A 14,574-nucleotide genomic window follows, 5' to 3' on the forward strand; every position below is an offset into this window, starting at 1 on the left:
CCGCCCTTTCAAGACAAGGTTGTGAATAAGGTAACTGGAAAAGCAAGAACCCTAACGTATCGTGGAGGTGGCAACTGTGGGAAGCAGCCACCGCTCCTCAGGCTGGGGTACTCGAGGAAGAGATTGACATTATGAAAACTTAGGAACTCAGAGGACGTCCTGGGGGTTGGGACCCCACCCTCCGAGAAGTGAGTGCGACGCAGCGCCTGCTAGCGTCTCACAGGGCCCTGTGAGGTTGGCTGTACAGTTTTGAAGACATTCGGCTGCTGCCACAGGACCTGCTACAGCTGGGGCGATGCTTGTAGGAACAGGAAGTAGAGGGGAAGCAGCATTGAGAGAACAAGTCCTTCAGCCTGGCAAGCGCCCTCTAACGCCCCCTATTGGCAGAACCTGGCAAGGAGCTGCTGACAAAGCAGGAATTCGGCTTGCGGGGCTCCAGGCCCACAGCGCCAAGCGGAGTCCAGAATGGTAGGTTTGAAGTCAAGAGACAAGAGCTTTGACTAACTAGCCCACCTCCCCGAAGAGTTAATTAATATCCAAGGAGTTGCAGAAAGAAGTAGCCTGTGACCTGGTCAGCACAGACTGACCCAAGAACACAAATCAAAGGGAGAAGAAAGATAGCAATTTGGGGCCCAGCCAGTGACTGGAGATTCAGTTTGCAAACAGGAAACAGCAGGTCTGAGTTATAACACCAAGACTTCAAGATTGTTCAGTGACAGGTGGGAGCACTGCTAGAGCTACAAGAACTTGGCAATGCTGATGCAGTAAACCACCAGTTTCCATGTCTTTCTTTTTGCCCCGTCCCTACCCACTACACACACACACCCCCCACATGGTGTAGATGCCTCATTTGTTGCTGTGTCTGCATCATAGAATACAATACAATCAGCCACCTCTCTCAATGACATACCTCCCTACCACATAAGTACAGTCTTTTTTCCCCCTAAAGTTCTAGGTCCAGCGTGAGGCTTGAACTCATGACCCCAAGATCAAGAGTTGCATACTTTTCCGACTGAGCCACCCAAGAAACCCTGTAAGTCCTGTCTTGAATAAGCGACTGTAGTAGTTACCTGTGGCTATCTAATAAATAACCCCCAATTTTTAGCAGGGTAAAACAACGAACATTTATTATTGCTAAGTTAATAATAATAATTATTATTATCTCGCAGTTTCTGTGGGGCAGTTTCCCTGCAGTTTGGAGCTCCTCACGAGGTTGCAACCTCAACCTCGTTGCAGGTGTCCATCAGGGCTGCCTGCATCTCAAAGCTCAGCTCGGGGAAGCTGAACCCACGCGCGTGCGGCTATTGGCAAGTCTCAGGTTCTTGCTGGCTGTTGGCCAGAGGCCTGCCTCAGTTCCTTGCCATGTGTGCCTCTCCAGAGGGCAGCTGACAACGTGACAGCTGGCTTTTCCTAGAGCAAGCAAGCCAGAGAGCCAGAGAGCATGAGAGAAGGCTAGGAGGACAGAAGTCACAGGCGTTTTTCTGATCTCAGAAGTGACATCCATCCCTTTCGTTGTTTTCTGTGTGTTGGGAGTGAGTCAGGTCCAGGCCACGCCGGAGGGGAAGGGATGACGAGAAGGCCCGAGTCCCGGGACATAGGGCGTTGTCGGAGCTATTTCAGAGGCTGCCCGCGCAGTTGCTTTTCTCACCATGACCCAGGCCCCGTTTGCACTAAAGTCTCAAGAGTAGCGGGTATCCGTTCAGTGTGAGTAACCAACTGTACAGGCTCGGTTGAATACATGTTGAGTCTCCAGTTCTAATCAAATTATACTTTACAACAAAGTTAGCGGAAGGCATGTATAATGATACCCATAAGCATTATGGCACCAGTTAGGCATCCATGGTAGACGGCACACCAAAATGACTGCAATTAGTATTACTTCTACACAGCCAAATCCATTTAACTTTGCTGATGTGTTTAGGTCTCTGGTGTCTTTCATCAGCCTCTGTGTTGATAATTTTCCCCGGTACCACCTACCACTTAATTATCACCTCACATGCAAACTCTGACACTCACATAAACTAAATAACAGACATCCTAGATCTTACCATGCAAGAGCTGGATGTTGGTCTCAGCCTCTTTCTTCCCAGAGTGTTCCCTTTCTCCCTGCTCCCCAAATGTAAACTCCTGAGCAGCAACGAGCTTCGTTAGCAACAACTGGATCCACAGGCTGTGAACTGAATTTCTCAGGGGAGAGGTGCTGGTTGCAGAGAGCCTGGCGAGAACAGCTCAAACCCTCCAACATTTCTACCTGAATTAAGGCAGTTCGCTTCCAGCTCTCCCCTCATCAGCTGCATATTGCTTAGGTAACTTCAGCTGGGAACAAAGTCTTTAAACGTTTGACAACCTCAAAAGAGAAAACATGCAAATTGAGGCAAGAGAATACACTGGTATTAAATGAGCTTCAGTTACTTGGGACCTATTGTCAGATCCTTTCGTGTATTGATGGGGAAGAAGGAGGGCCAGAAGAGGAGGAAAGGGGAAAGAAAATACTACGGGGGAGGATCTGGTGGGCTGCAGATCTACAAGGTAGGATTGCCAGATAAAATAGAGGACAGCTTGGTAAATTAGAATTTCAGATTAGAGAAAAACCAAATAAATAATTTTTAGTGTAAGTCTATCCCAAGTATTACATAGGACGTCTTATACATTAAAATTTTATTTTTCATTTCTTTTTAATCTGAAATTCTAATTTAACTGAGCATCCTCCATTTTTATTTGCTAAATCTGGTCAATCTCTCACATTCCCCTTTTGTCCCGGAACTTGTCATCATCTCTGAGGGTCGTGTTGCCGTGGGGCTAACGGGACTTCATGCCCTTTCCAGTGGCCGTGATCCTGGTATTAATACTGCCCTCTCCTGCTGTTCCCTGCCTCTTGTCCCCAGTCCCCCAGGCCCCAAAGTCACTGTGCTACCAGCCCCAGGCAGCCGCAGGCGATGCCACACACTCATCTGAGGTCCTTCCGCCCCTCTCTCTCTTGAGGCACCAATAGCACTCGGCCCCCTCCCCTCCAAGTCTCATGATGTGAGTGTGTGTAAACCCAGCACAGCAGATTTTAAGATGACAAGGGATCTCTGGCTATCGGTCTAAATGTGGGCAAAACATTTATTGCTGAGTAGTCCAGGTTAAAAGGAATTTCTTTGCCCCTCGGTGAATAGCCTGGGAGGGGAGCCGGAAATCTACCCTGTAGGGCTTCTTCCAAAATTGCCCTTTTAGGTTGCACAGCACCACGGCACCTATTTTAGTGGCCAAGGTTTTTGATGAACAAAGCAGAAGGAACTACAAGAAATATTCACATTTTCATTGTGGAAAAGGAAAACAAAATTCGGGTCTCTAAGGTTTTCTAAGAAACTGGGAAAAAAATAAGTCCCATTCAATGCTACTCTCTCTCTCCAGTTTGCTGTCTGTCCTCTCTGACTGCAGTATGGGTGAAACCGTGGCCTGCTGCTGAGAGAAAACTATTCTCTTTGCCGGTTGTCCAAACAGTGGAAATTTCCTGGATTCTTTGCTGCAGTTTTTCAAAGTTAATGGACATATGCTGACTTTTTAAAAGCTAGCTGTTACTAGGAGCAAAAAGAAGTACAAGGGAAAAATGCTTACCTTCAGACTCTCTAATGCAGGTAAAAAGGTCTTCCTAAAGAAATGAACAACAATGACAAAAATGCTCACACTGCTCTTCATAAATCTGGATCCTGTTCTTACCCGGCAGGTTACTAGGTCCCAGGTGGGATGCTAAGGCAAGGAGGAGAGAAGGAACAAGGTAACATCTCATCATCAGAACCGGAGTCCAACGTTGTGCCAACCGTTTCCTGCTGTCTGGCCAACCTCATCTTCCACCTCTTCCTCCTTGCCCTCCTCTGCTCCAGCACCCTTTCGCAATTCCTCATTGTTCTCTGACTTCTCAAGCTGTTTTTCCCCTCTGTGCCCATACCCTCTTGTCCCTTCTGTCCACCCTGCCCATTCCGTTTCTAGTTTGTTGACATTCAACTTGGGAAACGCCTCCTCCGGGCAACCCCTGACCAGGGGTTGTGTTAGGTGTCCCACCAGGGTGTTCCTCCGCCCAGCTCCTTCACTGCATGAATCACAGCCTACGATACCCGTTGGTTTTGGTCTCAGTCTCCTCCATGATGTCTGAGCACCTTGAGGTCAGAGACTGTGTTGTGTTCATCTTTATACACTCAGGTCTAGCACAGCGCCCGTTCCGCACCGGGCTCGCAAGTGCTCAATGGAGGGGTGGATGGACAATGATCTTAAAATACTTGACAATGAGTCCCAGTGTTGGCGGGAGCTTCTCAAGTCAGTCATGCCCACCTGGACATTGTGACAATCGTAATGAGGGCCTGGGCACAATTCAAGATTTCTCAAGGCCCATTGGATGTAACGCACTTACCCAGGTTAAGAACCTCCCCCCTCCCCTGACTAAAATGTCCACTTGCATTGTTTCTGGCTAGAATTCTGTCAGTCTTCTCTGATGCCCCAGGTTTTTCATGAGGAATGGAAGACAAAATGGGCTGTTAGTACCTACTTGTCCTTTTAAAAATGTGCAAATTATCACAATTTTCTTTCTTTCTTTCTTTCTTTCTTCTTTTTTTTTTTTTTTTTTTTTTAATTTTTTTCAACGTTTATTTATTTTTGGGACAGAGAGAGACAGAGCATGAACGGGGGAGGGACAGAGAGAGAGGGAGACACAGAATCGGAAACAGGCTCCAGGCTCTGAGCCATCAGCCCAGAGCCTGACGCGGGGCTCGAACTCACGGACCGTGAGATCGTGACCTGGCTGAAGTCGGACGCTTAACCGACTGCGCCACCCAGGCGCCCCTCTTTCTTTCTTCTTATGTGGGAAAAAGTAAGTAAAATCAGCAGCTAACTTGCATATGATAAAAAATAAAACTTTTGGTGATGTAAAGGTGAGATGCCAACTTTATGTCATGGTTCATTCATTGATTCCTTCACATTTACTGAGCACCTACTACATGCTGGGCACCGTGTTAACGGGGCTCCAGACAGAGCAGCGAACAAGAGATCCTGTTCTCTTGGAGCTTACTTTCGTTGGATGAGAAAGAGATGATAAACCAATAAACACTCAAAATATCTGGTAATAGTAAGTGCTACTCAGAGAATAAAATCAGAAGGATGGATCAGACTGGGTGGCAGGGAAGGCCGTTGCCAGGAGGTTGTGTTTAAGCTGACATCTAACAACAAAAATATGAGAATAAAGAGCAACTTCAGAGGAGGAAATCATGCAAACAGACTCCAAGGCAGGAATGGATGCGGCATTTCTATGGTTTTTGTGTGCTTACCTATTTACCATCTGTCTCCTCCACTGAGCTGTGGCCTCCTTGACAGGAAGGGCTATGTCTATTCTATTTACTAACATATGCCCGGCATAGTGCCTGCCTGGCACACAGGACATTCTTAATATATATTATTGAATAATGAGTGAACCACTGCCCACCATTCTCTTTGCTTAAGGTCAGGGAGGTTCCTGCAGGTGTGGGCCATCGGGCCCCAGATTGGTAGAACAGAGCAAAGCAGAAGCTGGTTTCCTTGTAGTGTGTGGCAGTGAGAGAGGGCTCAGGGACTCAAGGACAGGGTGAGGTGAGAAGCACATCTCAGCCACTGCTTTCAAGGTTTCCTGTTCGGTCTGCTTATTTGCTGTGCTTCTGGGAATCTGAGATCAGACTTGGCTGATTTCATTCTTATCACTCAGCTGCACAATAATTTCTGGGCAAAAGGAAGCTTCTAATTAAGAGTTCAAATCCCCCAGAAGCCATATGCCAAGGCACATATGTGGAAAAATCCCCAGCTGCCTTCTTTGCCATAAAGATGATAGCAGCTAACTGGCAGGCTGATCTGGGCCAGCCAGGCCTTTCACCCAAACAAAACAACAGCGGCCACAACAGCCACAAAAATCCTGCTGCAGCTACTGGTTCTAGGGACTGGAGTGACTCAGAAGCCCTTCTCCTACCAGCTGCAGCAGGATTTGCTGGTCCTTTTGTTAGGACCTGGGATATTTAAGGTCTTTGAAGATTCTGGACCTGTTTCACTGTATATCAAGTATCTTACATTTGATAACATGTAATTAGATAAACTGCATTTTGTTCTTGCTCCAAAACATTTGAGAGGGTTTTGTTGCAGTTAGCTAATGCTGTGTAACAAATCACCTCAAAACTTAGTGGCTTAAAACAACAACATGTCGTCTTTCAGTGGTGGTTTTCCTCCAAATGGAGTTAGCTGGAACTGTCTGAAGGCTGGACCAGGAGCTCAGCTGAGACCGAAATGTCTGGAATGCCTGGGCATCTGGAGTCAGATGGAGCTTGACTGGGAGTTCAGTTGGGGCTGTCATCTGGGGGCCTTGGTTCTTCTCCATGTGGGCCTCTCCACGTGGCTACTTGGACTGCCTCATAGCATGGTGGCTGAGTTCCAAGAAGGACTGTTCCAAGAGTAAGCATTCCAAGAGGGAGGAAACAGAAGCTGCCAGACAAATTAAAGTCTAGTCTTGAAACTGGCTTAGCATTGCTTTCTCTACATTTCTTTCTTTCTTTTTTTTTTTTTTTTTTTTTTTTTTACTCAAAGGACTGACAGGCCAAGCCCACAGTTTATGTGGGAGGGAATTACACAAGGGCATACATATGGGGAGATATGTTCATCTGGGCCACCACAATGACAGTTTACCATGATTCTTAAAATAATTATTATTGTGGGGGCACCTGGGTGGCTCAGTCAGCCGAGCGTCTGACTCGATCTCATGATCTCATGGTTGGCGAGTTCAAGCCCTGCATCGGGCTCTCTGCCGTGAGCACAGAGCCCACCACAGATCCTCTGTCCTTTGCCTCTTTCCCTCCCCTGCTCTCTCATGCTCTCTCTCTCAAAAATAATAAACCGTAAAAAACTTTTACATTATGTATATTTTATCATAATAAAAATTATTTTGAGTTTTTGTTTTATATTTTTAGTATCTATTGTATTTACAACTGTGTAAGAGTTGGTTGAGCTGCAGTTAACTATTTCTTTGCTATTCAGTGTGGTCCATGGACTAGAAGCAGTGGTATCACCTAGGAGCTTGTTAGAAATGCAGAGTCTCAGGCCCCATCCCAGACCTACTGAATCTGAATCTGAGTTCAAGCAAGATCCCCAGAGGTTTTGTATGCTCATTAGTTTTTGAGAAATACTGAATTACTTTACATAAATGTTATGTTTTATAGACAATTATGTATTGATTTTGATCATATAATTTTCTGTTTTGCCTTTTGGAGTCATTACACATGTTTTTAAGCCCTCCAAATTTTTCATAGGGTTTAAAGATGCCCCCAGGCCCTGGCCACCATGCCTAGGGTGCCTAGGGGATGAACCTAGACAACTTTGTATGCCTTGTATTCCTTTTCTCATCCCTGACTTTCCCCCCTGTACTTAAGTTCTTCAGGTCATCTACCTGGTTTTCTTTGAGCCATGATTAGGATGACTTCCTAGGCTTTCAGAACCACAGTCCATGATCAAGGGACCTCGGTCCTTAAAGCAGCCCCAGGCCTCTAGGATACCACATCCCAGGCAGAGTTCAGCTGGCTAGGGAGGCAAAATCAACTGTGTCTACTCCAAATTACTAAACGAGCAGGTAACCTTAAAGCTTCCTCCTAAGAAGGTAACTTCAACCTGGCACCATTTAAAAAAAAACAAAAAACTATTTACTGAAGTGCAATATATGTGCAGAAAAGTACACACACACATTTACAATTCAATACATTTTCATACAGTAACCACTAACCGCTCTCTTATAACCAACCTACAGGTCAGGGATAGAACATGACCAGCATCCAGGAAACCCTTCTAGTTCCTACTGCCTGCCCCCCTTACCCCAAATTAACCACTTTTTGGACGAATAGCATAGATTAATTTTCACCAATTTTTGTTCTCGCTGTAAGCAGAATGACACAGGATACTCTCTTTTGTGTCTATCTCAATTTTGCGTTTCTGAAATTCATCCATATTGTTGTTTGTAGCTGCAGTCTGTATTCTCACTGCTGTATGGTGTTCCATTGTGTGAATTCGCCCAGTTTTAAAAGTCATTATATTGTTGATGGGCATTTGGGCAGTTTCTAGTTTGAGGCTACTATGATAGTGCAACTGGGCACGTTTCAGCACTTTTTGAGGAAGCGCTCAGTGCATTTCTGGGGGAACTACCCAGGAGTGGGACTGCCAGCTCACGGGTGTGTCCATGCTTAGATTTAGTGACACTGCCAGGCAGCTTTCTAAACAGCTAGCCCTGTTCTTACTCTAAAAAGGAATGCCCCGCCCCCATTCCATCCCTTCTTGCAAATGTGACAAATCTCAAACACAAGGTTATTTTTCAAACGCGAAACTTACAAATTTCTACCAAAACGTTGGTGCTAACATTTCAAAATAAATAAATGCATCCATGAAATCCTCAGCAGTAGCAGAATGAGAAAGCAAAGAATCGGATGACAGCTATGATACCGAGATGCTAAGACGTTTTTTCTTTGTTGCTGAGAGGGCTGGGAACCTTTTTGCAAAAGCTGCTGCCAATCAGGCTTGCCGATCTTTGCAGGGCTAATTAACAGCACTTGGGCAAGCAAGGGGGGGCGGGTGCCCGCACAGGGAAGTGAATTGAGCCATCCCAGGGCTTACGACTAATTATGAACACAAAGAGCACTTAAAGACTGATTAAAAAAAAAAAAAAAAAAAAAACCAAGACAAAAAAAAAATCTCTTCAAATTCTAATGCCAGCCAGCTTGTGATGACAGGGCTTGGGGGCAGGGGTGCCAGGAAAAATCTCCTACAGTGGACTAAACCATACAGCACAGCCCAGAAGTCGTGCAGCCATCCTCCCAAGCAAGCACGGTGAAAGGGCTTCCTTTGTGTCACTCGGGAGCCAGGGGTGTGTGTCAATTCCATTTCCAGGGGGCATCCTGGCCCTACCATGTCAAACCTGTTATTCCTTGTTCTCACTAGGCTCCGAGGAGCAGACTGGGGTAACCCAGGCCCCTGCGGGGGGTGAATGGGGTGGAGTTGTATGTGCAAGCTTTGATCCCCATTAGCTACAAACAGCTAATAATCCATAAGGGATGCAAATCAGGTCCCAATTAATAGCACTTAACTAGCATCTCCTGGAGCAGTGCAAAAGGAAGGTGTGAATATTTGCTGGGGAGGAAAGCAACCCATGCCCTTCACTGCAGAAGCTTGTCTGATCAGGGGAAATCCCTGGGCTTGCTGGGAGGGAAGAAGGAAGCCCAGACGAAAGCCTGCTTTGGTGCCCTCAGGGCATCTGGAGGAGCATCCACACAGTTCTGGCGTGTTCAGTGATTCGGGGTGAGGCCCAGGAATCAGACATGACCACATTTCCTTGCTTCCCCTTCCCTTGGGGGAGCTGCCTGGCCAACTCTATCCAGTTCTGAAGATACAACACAGGCCTCCCACCAGTCTCTGAGAAGAGCCCAGGACAACTGAAGATCCCAAAAAATTGGGGGAAGGGAGCTAGGCTGGGAGGAGGGGCAAAAGAGAAGGAACTATTTACTTAAAAGGGTGGTGGGAAGCTGTTTGCACCAATAGCCTTGCACACTCTAGAGCAGGGGGTCTTAATTTTATCTGATCCATGGATCCTTTTGGCAATCTAGTGAAGCCTCTGGACCCCCTGCTGAAGAAAAATTGACATGCATAAAATATAACATAGTACAACTATGTTATTAAAGGACAGCTATCAAAATATCTGAAACACAATATGTGTTTCTTTGTTAACATGCAATCAAGATCCAACAGCAGGTCCACTGACCACAATAGTTTCAAAGCGATGATGAGCTTTAGCAATAAGTTATCTACAATAACTGTAAAATAGCATAAAAATATCTTTGATTTTGCTTGGTGACAGTCACAGGTGCTGCTAACATTCCTATGATGGGGTACCTACCCGCAGAATTGAAGGAAATGTTAAATTTCAATTACAGATTAGTGAAAATAAAATGTTACCTTTTCCCTACCCAAAGTACAAACTTTCTGAATCCTATCCATAGACTTCCCCAGTTAAGAACCTCAAGGTCACAATAAACAATAAGTGTTGGTGAGGATGTGGAGAAAAAGGAACCCTCACGCACTGTTGGTGGGTATGCAAATTGGTGCAGCCACTGTGGAAAACAGTATGGAGGTTCATCAAAAAAAAATTTTTTTTTAATTTTTTTTTAATGTTTATTTATTTTTGAGACAGAGAGAGACAGAGCATGAACGGGGGAGGGGCAGAGAGAGAGGGAGACACAGAATCGGAAGCAGGCTTCAGGCTCTGAGCCATCAGCCCAGAGCCCGACACGGGGCTTGAACTCATGGACTGCGAGATCGTGACCTGAGCTGAAGTTGGACGCTTAACCGACTGAGCCACCCAGGCGCCCCTCATCAAAAATTTTTAAACAGAACTACCCTGGGATCCATTAATTTCACTACTGGGTATTTACCCAAAGAATACAAAAACACGAATTGGGATAGATACATGCAACCCTGTGTTTATTGCAGCATTATTTACAATAGCCAAATTCTGGAGGCAGCCCAAGGGTCCATCAATAGATGAATGGATAAAGAAGATGTGGCATATACATACCATGGAGTATTACTCAGCCATAAAAGAATGAAATCTTGCCATTGGCAACAATATGGATGGATCTAGAGGTATAATTCTAAGTGAAATACATCAGTCAAAGAAAGACAAATACCATATGATCTCACTCCTATGTGGAATTTAAGAAGCTAAACAAATGAACAAAGATGCAACGAGACAAACCAAAAAGCCGACTTAGCTATAGAGAGTAAACTGATGGTTACCAGAGGGGAGGTGGGTGGGGGCATGGCTAAAATAGGTGAAGGGGATTAAGAATATCCTTATCATGATGAGCACTGAGTAATGGACAGAATTGTTGAATCACTATATTGTACAGCTGAAACTAATATAACTGTACGTTAACTATACTGGAATTAAAATTTTTAAAAATGAAAAAGATCCTCAATATCATAAACTGAATTTAAAATGATACATTCAAGTTATTAATGCATGTTCCCCTCGCTTAAAAAGGGTTAGCAACATTTTAAAATGATTCTTAGGAGAAAATGATTTTTATGGGCATTGGCATTAAAAAGATACTAGTTTCTTTAAATTTAACAAGTGGGTTGAGATGCAAAGATTCGTTTATTCATCCGTTTATGGACTGAAGAGTTACTGAGCCCTGATGCACCACGTTAGGGATGAAGGCATCCACAGAGATTCTATCCAGTTTAGCTGGTGGCAGAGAGCTAGCTGTCCACCAAAGGTTTGTTCTCTCCATCTAGAGCAGTGTTCTAAGGAAGTTGCTGCCAAGCCAGAGACCATGTTCCTTGTATCTTACCAGGTGGGAGCAACACGGCGAGTTTGCGTCAACGGAATACGAATGGAAGTGATATACGTCTCTTCCAGGTCAAGACTTTGAAGAAGTGAGCGTGTTTTCCTCTGTCTCCCGGTTGAGTATTGAAGAAGACCGTTTGGACCCCAAAATGACTGTACAGTACAGGACACTCCCATCGCCCTTCCACAATCATCAAGACGCAGGATTAAATGATAAGCTTCTATTGTGCTAAGCCATCAAGATTTGGGGGTTTGCCTGTTACAACAGCTAGCGTGTTACTTTGCTACAACAAGCATGACTTAGGAATAGCATTCCTGGGGACCCCCATCTCCCTACTCACCATGGACGGTATGGTATTGCAGAGTAGCTCACTCAACTCTATTCTGACCCCTCTGTAGTAGGCAAATTCAGATATTTCCTTACATCCCAGATATCACTTCTAGTTCAGATTTCACAGGAGACGCGATTTTCGCCAAGCCCTTCTGCGGGATTTGGGAAGCAGAACAGAACACAACGTAGCGGAACTTGTGTTCCTACAGTTTCTGCTCTTTCTTCTGGCAAAGACGATTGTGAAGCTGCAAGCATGGACAGCTCATCTACAGTGGCTTAAACATGCGGGGGCTTGTTCTCACTCAAGAAGAAGTTTGGAGGTAGGCAGTCACTGGGTTGGTTCCTGAGTTCAGCAGTATCAGGAGCAGCATTTGTCTAATTCTTTCAGACTTTCCCTCATGGTTACAAGGCTATTGTGTCAGCTCCGGCCATCACATCTCCGTTGAAAGCAGGACAAAAACAAAGTAGAAAAGAGGAACAACACCACCATTATTGGCCTCTTTTTATTGAAGGCAAAGGCCTTCCCAGAAGCCCTCACAACAGACTTATTCGCAGGTGTCACTGTCCAAAATTGGACACCTCACCTCCTGAACAAAATTTGAGTTCTGTTGGCAGGGAAGAAGACAAGAAGCTACAGGGTACCCCAAACCTGTAGAATTAATGATCTCTGCCCTCAAGGAGGTAATGATGGCTTTGCAGAGACAGAACACATGCAGAGATGTTTCAGTAATAATGAGAATTAAGAAAAGAGATACGGCAATAATAACATAAATGACAGAAGAGATATTATGGAGGAGACCCAGACCTGAGGGTTCTGACTCGGCCTACCCTCATTTTAAGGAGGGCTGGCATGAGGGACTTGTGTGTCTCAGCTGAGCTCCATGGTGGCTTCTTACTTGCTGCCCTGCATCGTTTGATGTTACCTCCCAGAGCAGACAAGTGTTCTGAACATCAGTTCAGACCAAGTGGCTTCTGCGGGGTTGATGGGCAGGGAGTGGTGAACTTGACCTGGCCCTGGACGGATAAAAAGGGCACTGCAAGGATTGGAGAAAGGGTCCCAAACACAAGTCCAGCATTTATTTTCTGAGAAGGGTGTTTCCCTCGATGCTGGAAACAATAAAAATGGCCATCTACCTGTGATCAGCCCACACCCCTTTGACCGAGACAGAATACCGAGCTCTAAATTTGCCTTCAGGAGGGCACCTGGGTAGCTCAGTCGGTTCAGCATCCGACTCTTGATTTCGGTTCAGGTCGCGATCTCACGGTTGGTGAGTTCCAGCCCTGCGTCAGTCTCTGTGCTGACAGTGCAGAGCCTGGTTGAGAGTCTCTTCTTCTCCCCCTCTCTCTGTTCCTCTCCCGCTTGTGCAAACAACAACTTTAGATTTGCACTTGGTTTTTGGCACCAGGTTTATTAACACTGATGATCCTCATCCCACCTGGAGGCCCCCAGACCGTTCAGGTAATGAATTTGCCTTTATGGCAGCAGCACTCCTGCTAATGAGAAATGAGTGTTCTCCACGAATTTTCATTTTAATTTGGTGGCTCTTGCGATATTGGTCCTGGATCATTTGCTGCTCACGCTCAACTTTAACTTTTCTCAATAACATGGTTCACCAACCCACTGGGATGCTGGTTTGGACAAGAGGAAAAATCTACAGAAGTGTCTCTACCATGTCCTTAGGGCCTCCATTGTGCCGCAGGCGAAATTTCAACTACCAACAGCTGCAACTCTTGCCTGAGGGCTTTCTTTGAAACTGTGGGAGGCCTTCCTGTCTACCCACGCGGTAGGCCAGAAGCATCAGGAGATTAATGCTACCTCTCCTCCAGTGTAGCTCTCAGCCAGGATTAATAGGATTTAATGTGTGTAAATGCCTTGACTCCTCCATTCTTCTTAGCGATAACTCCGAGGTCTGTGTTTTGTCTGTTTCCTGGAGTTCCTCCATAGGATGGGGCTCCAGTTGCCCAGAGTGGCCGCCACGCCACTCAGACACTGTTGACTGGAGACTCCCCTTTCCTGATTCACTTTCCCATGCTGCACACCCCTGGTTTCCCCCATGCAGGCTCATCTACCAAGTGAGGAATGTCAATGTTATCAACTGACTCTGAAGAAAGAAAAGCCCAGGCAACCCCAGGAAGAACAGGAGGAAGGAACACTGCTATTTCCAAGTTGTAATGATAATGGAAAGAGGGTTTCAGCCCAGGGGGCTGCCCAGAGAGACTCTGCCAGAGGGAGAAGTGCCAAAGGACCGATGGGCAGCAAGCTATGAACAGTAACAAGAATGATATATTCTCACTTATTTTGCACTTAGACGCATCACTGAATTTAATCCTGCCGACGACTCTCTGAGACGGCTGTTATCCTCTCCATTTCATAGGTGAGGAGACTAAGATTCAGAGATGTTAAGAAGTTGCCCAAGGTCACTGAGCGAGGAAATGGAACAGTAAAAATTCAAACCGAGTCAATTTCCTTTCTGTGCCTTAACCATTATACTGTACTTCAACCTGTTGTTGTGGGTTGAATGGTCTCCCTCTCCTAATTCATACGTCGAAGTCCTCACCCCCAGTACCTTAGAATGTGACCTTATTTGGAATAGGTTCATGGAAGGCGTAATTAGTGATGATGAGGTCACACTGGAGTGGGCTCCTAATCCAACACGACTGGTGTCCTTGCACAAAGGGGAACTTCGGACTCAGGTGTAGACTCATGGAAACACCAGGAGGACATGAAGGCAGAGATTGGGGTGATGCGTCTACAAGCCAAGTAACGCCAAAGATGGCCAGCAAACCACAGAAGCTGGGGTAGCATGGGCCAGATTCTTCCTCATAGCCCCGGAAGGAATCAACCCGGTTGGTCTTGGACTATGAGAAAATC

This window comes from Panthera onca, chromosome C2 (genome assembly GCF_046562875.1).
Source record: "Panthera onca isolate mPanOnc1 chromosome C2, mPanOnc1 haplotype 2, whole genome shotgun sequence".
In the NCBI taxonomy this organism is placed as follows: Eukaryota; Metazoa; Chordata; class Mammalia; order Carnivora; family Felidae; genus Panthera; species Panthera onca.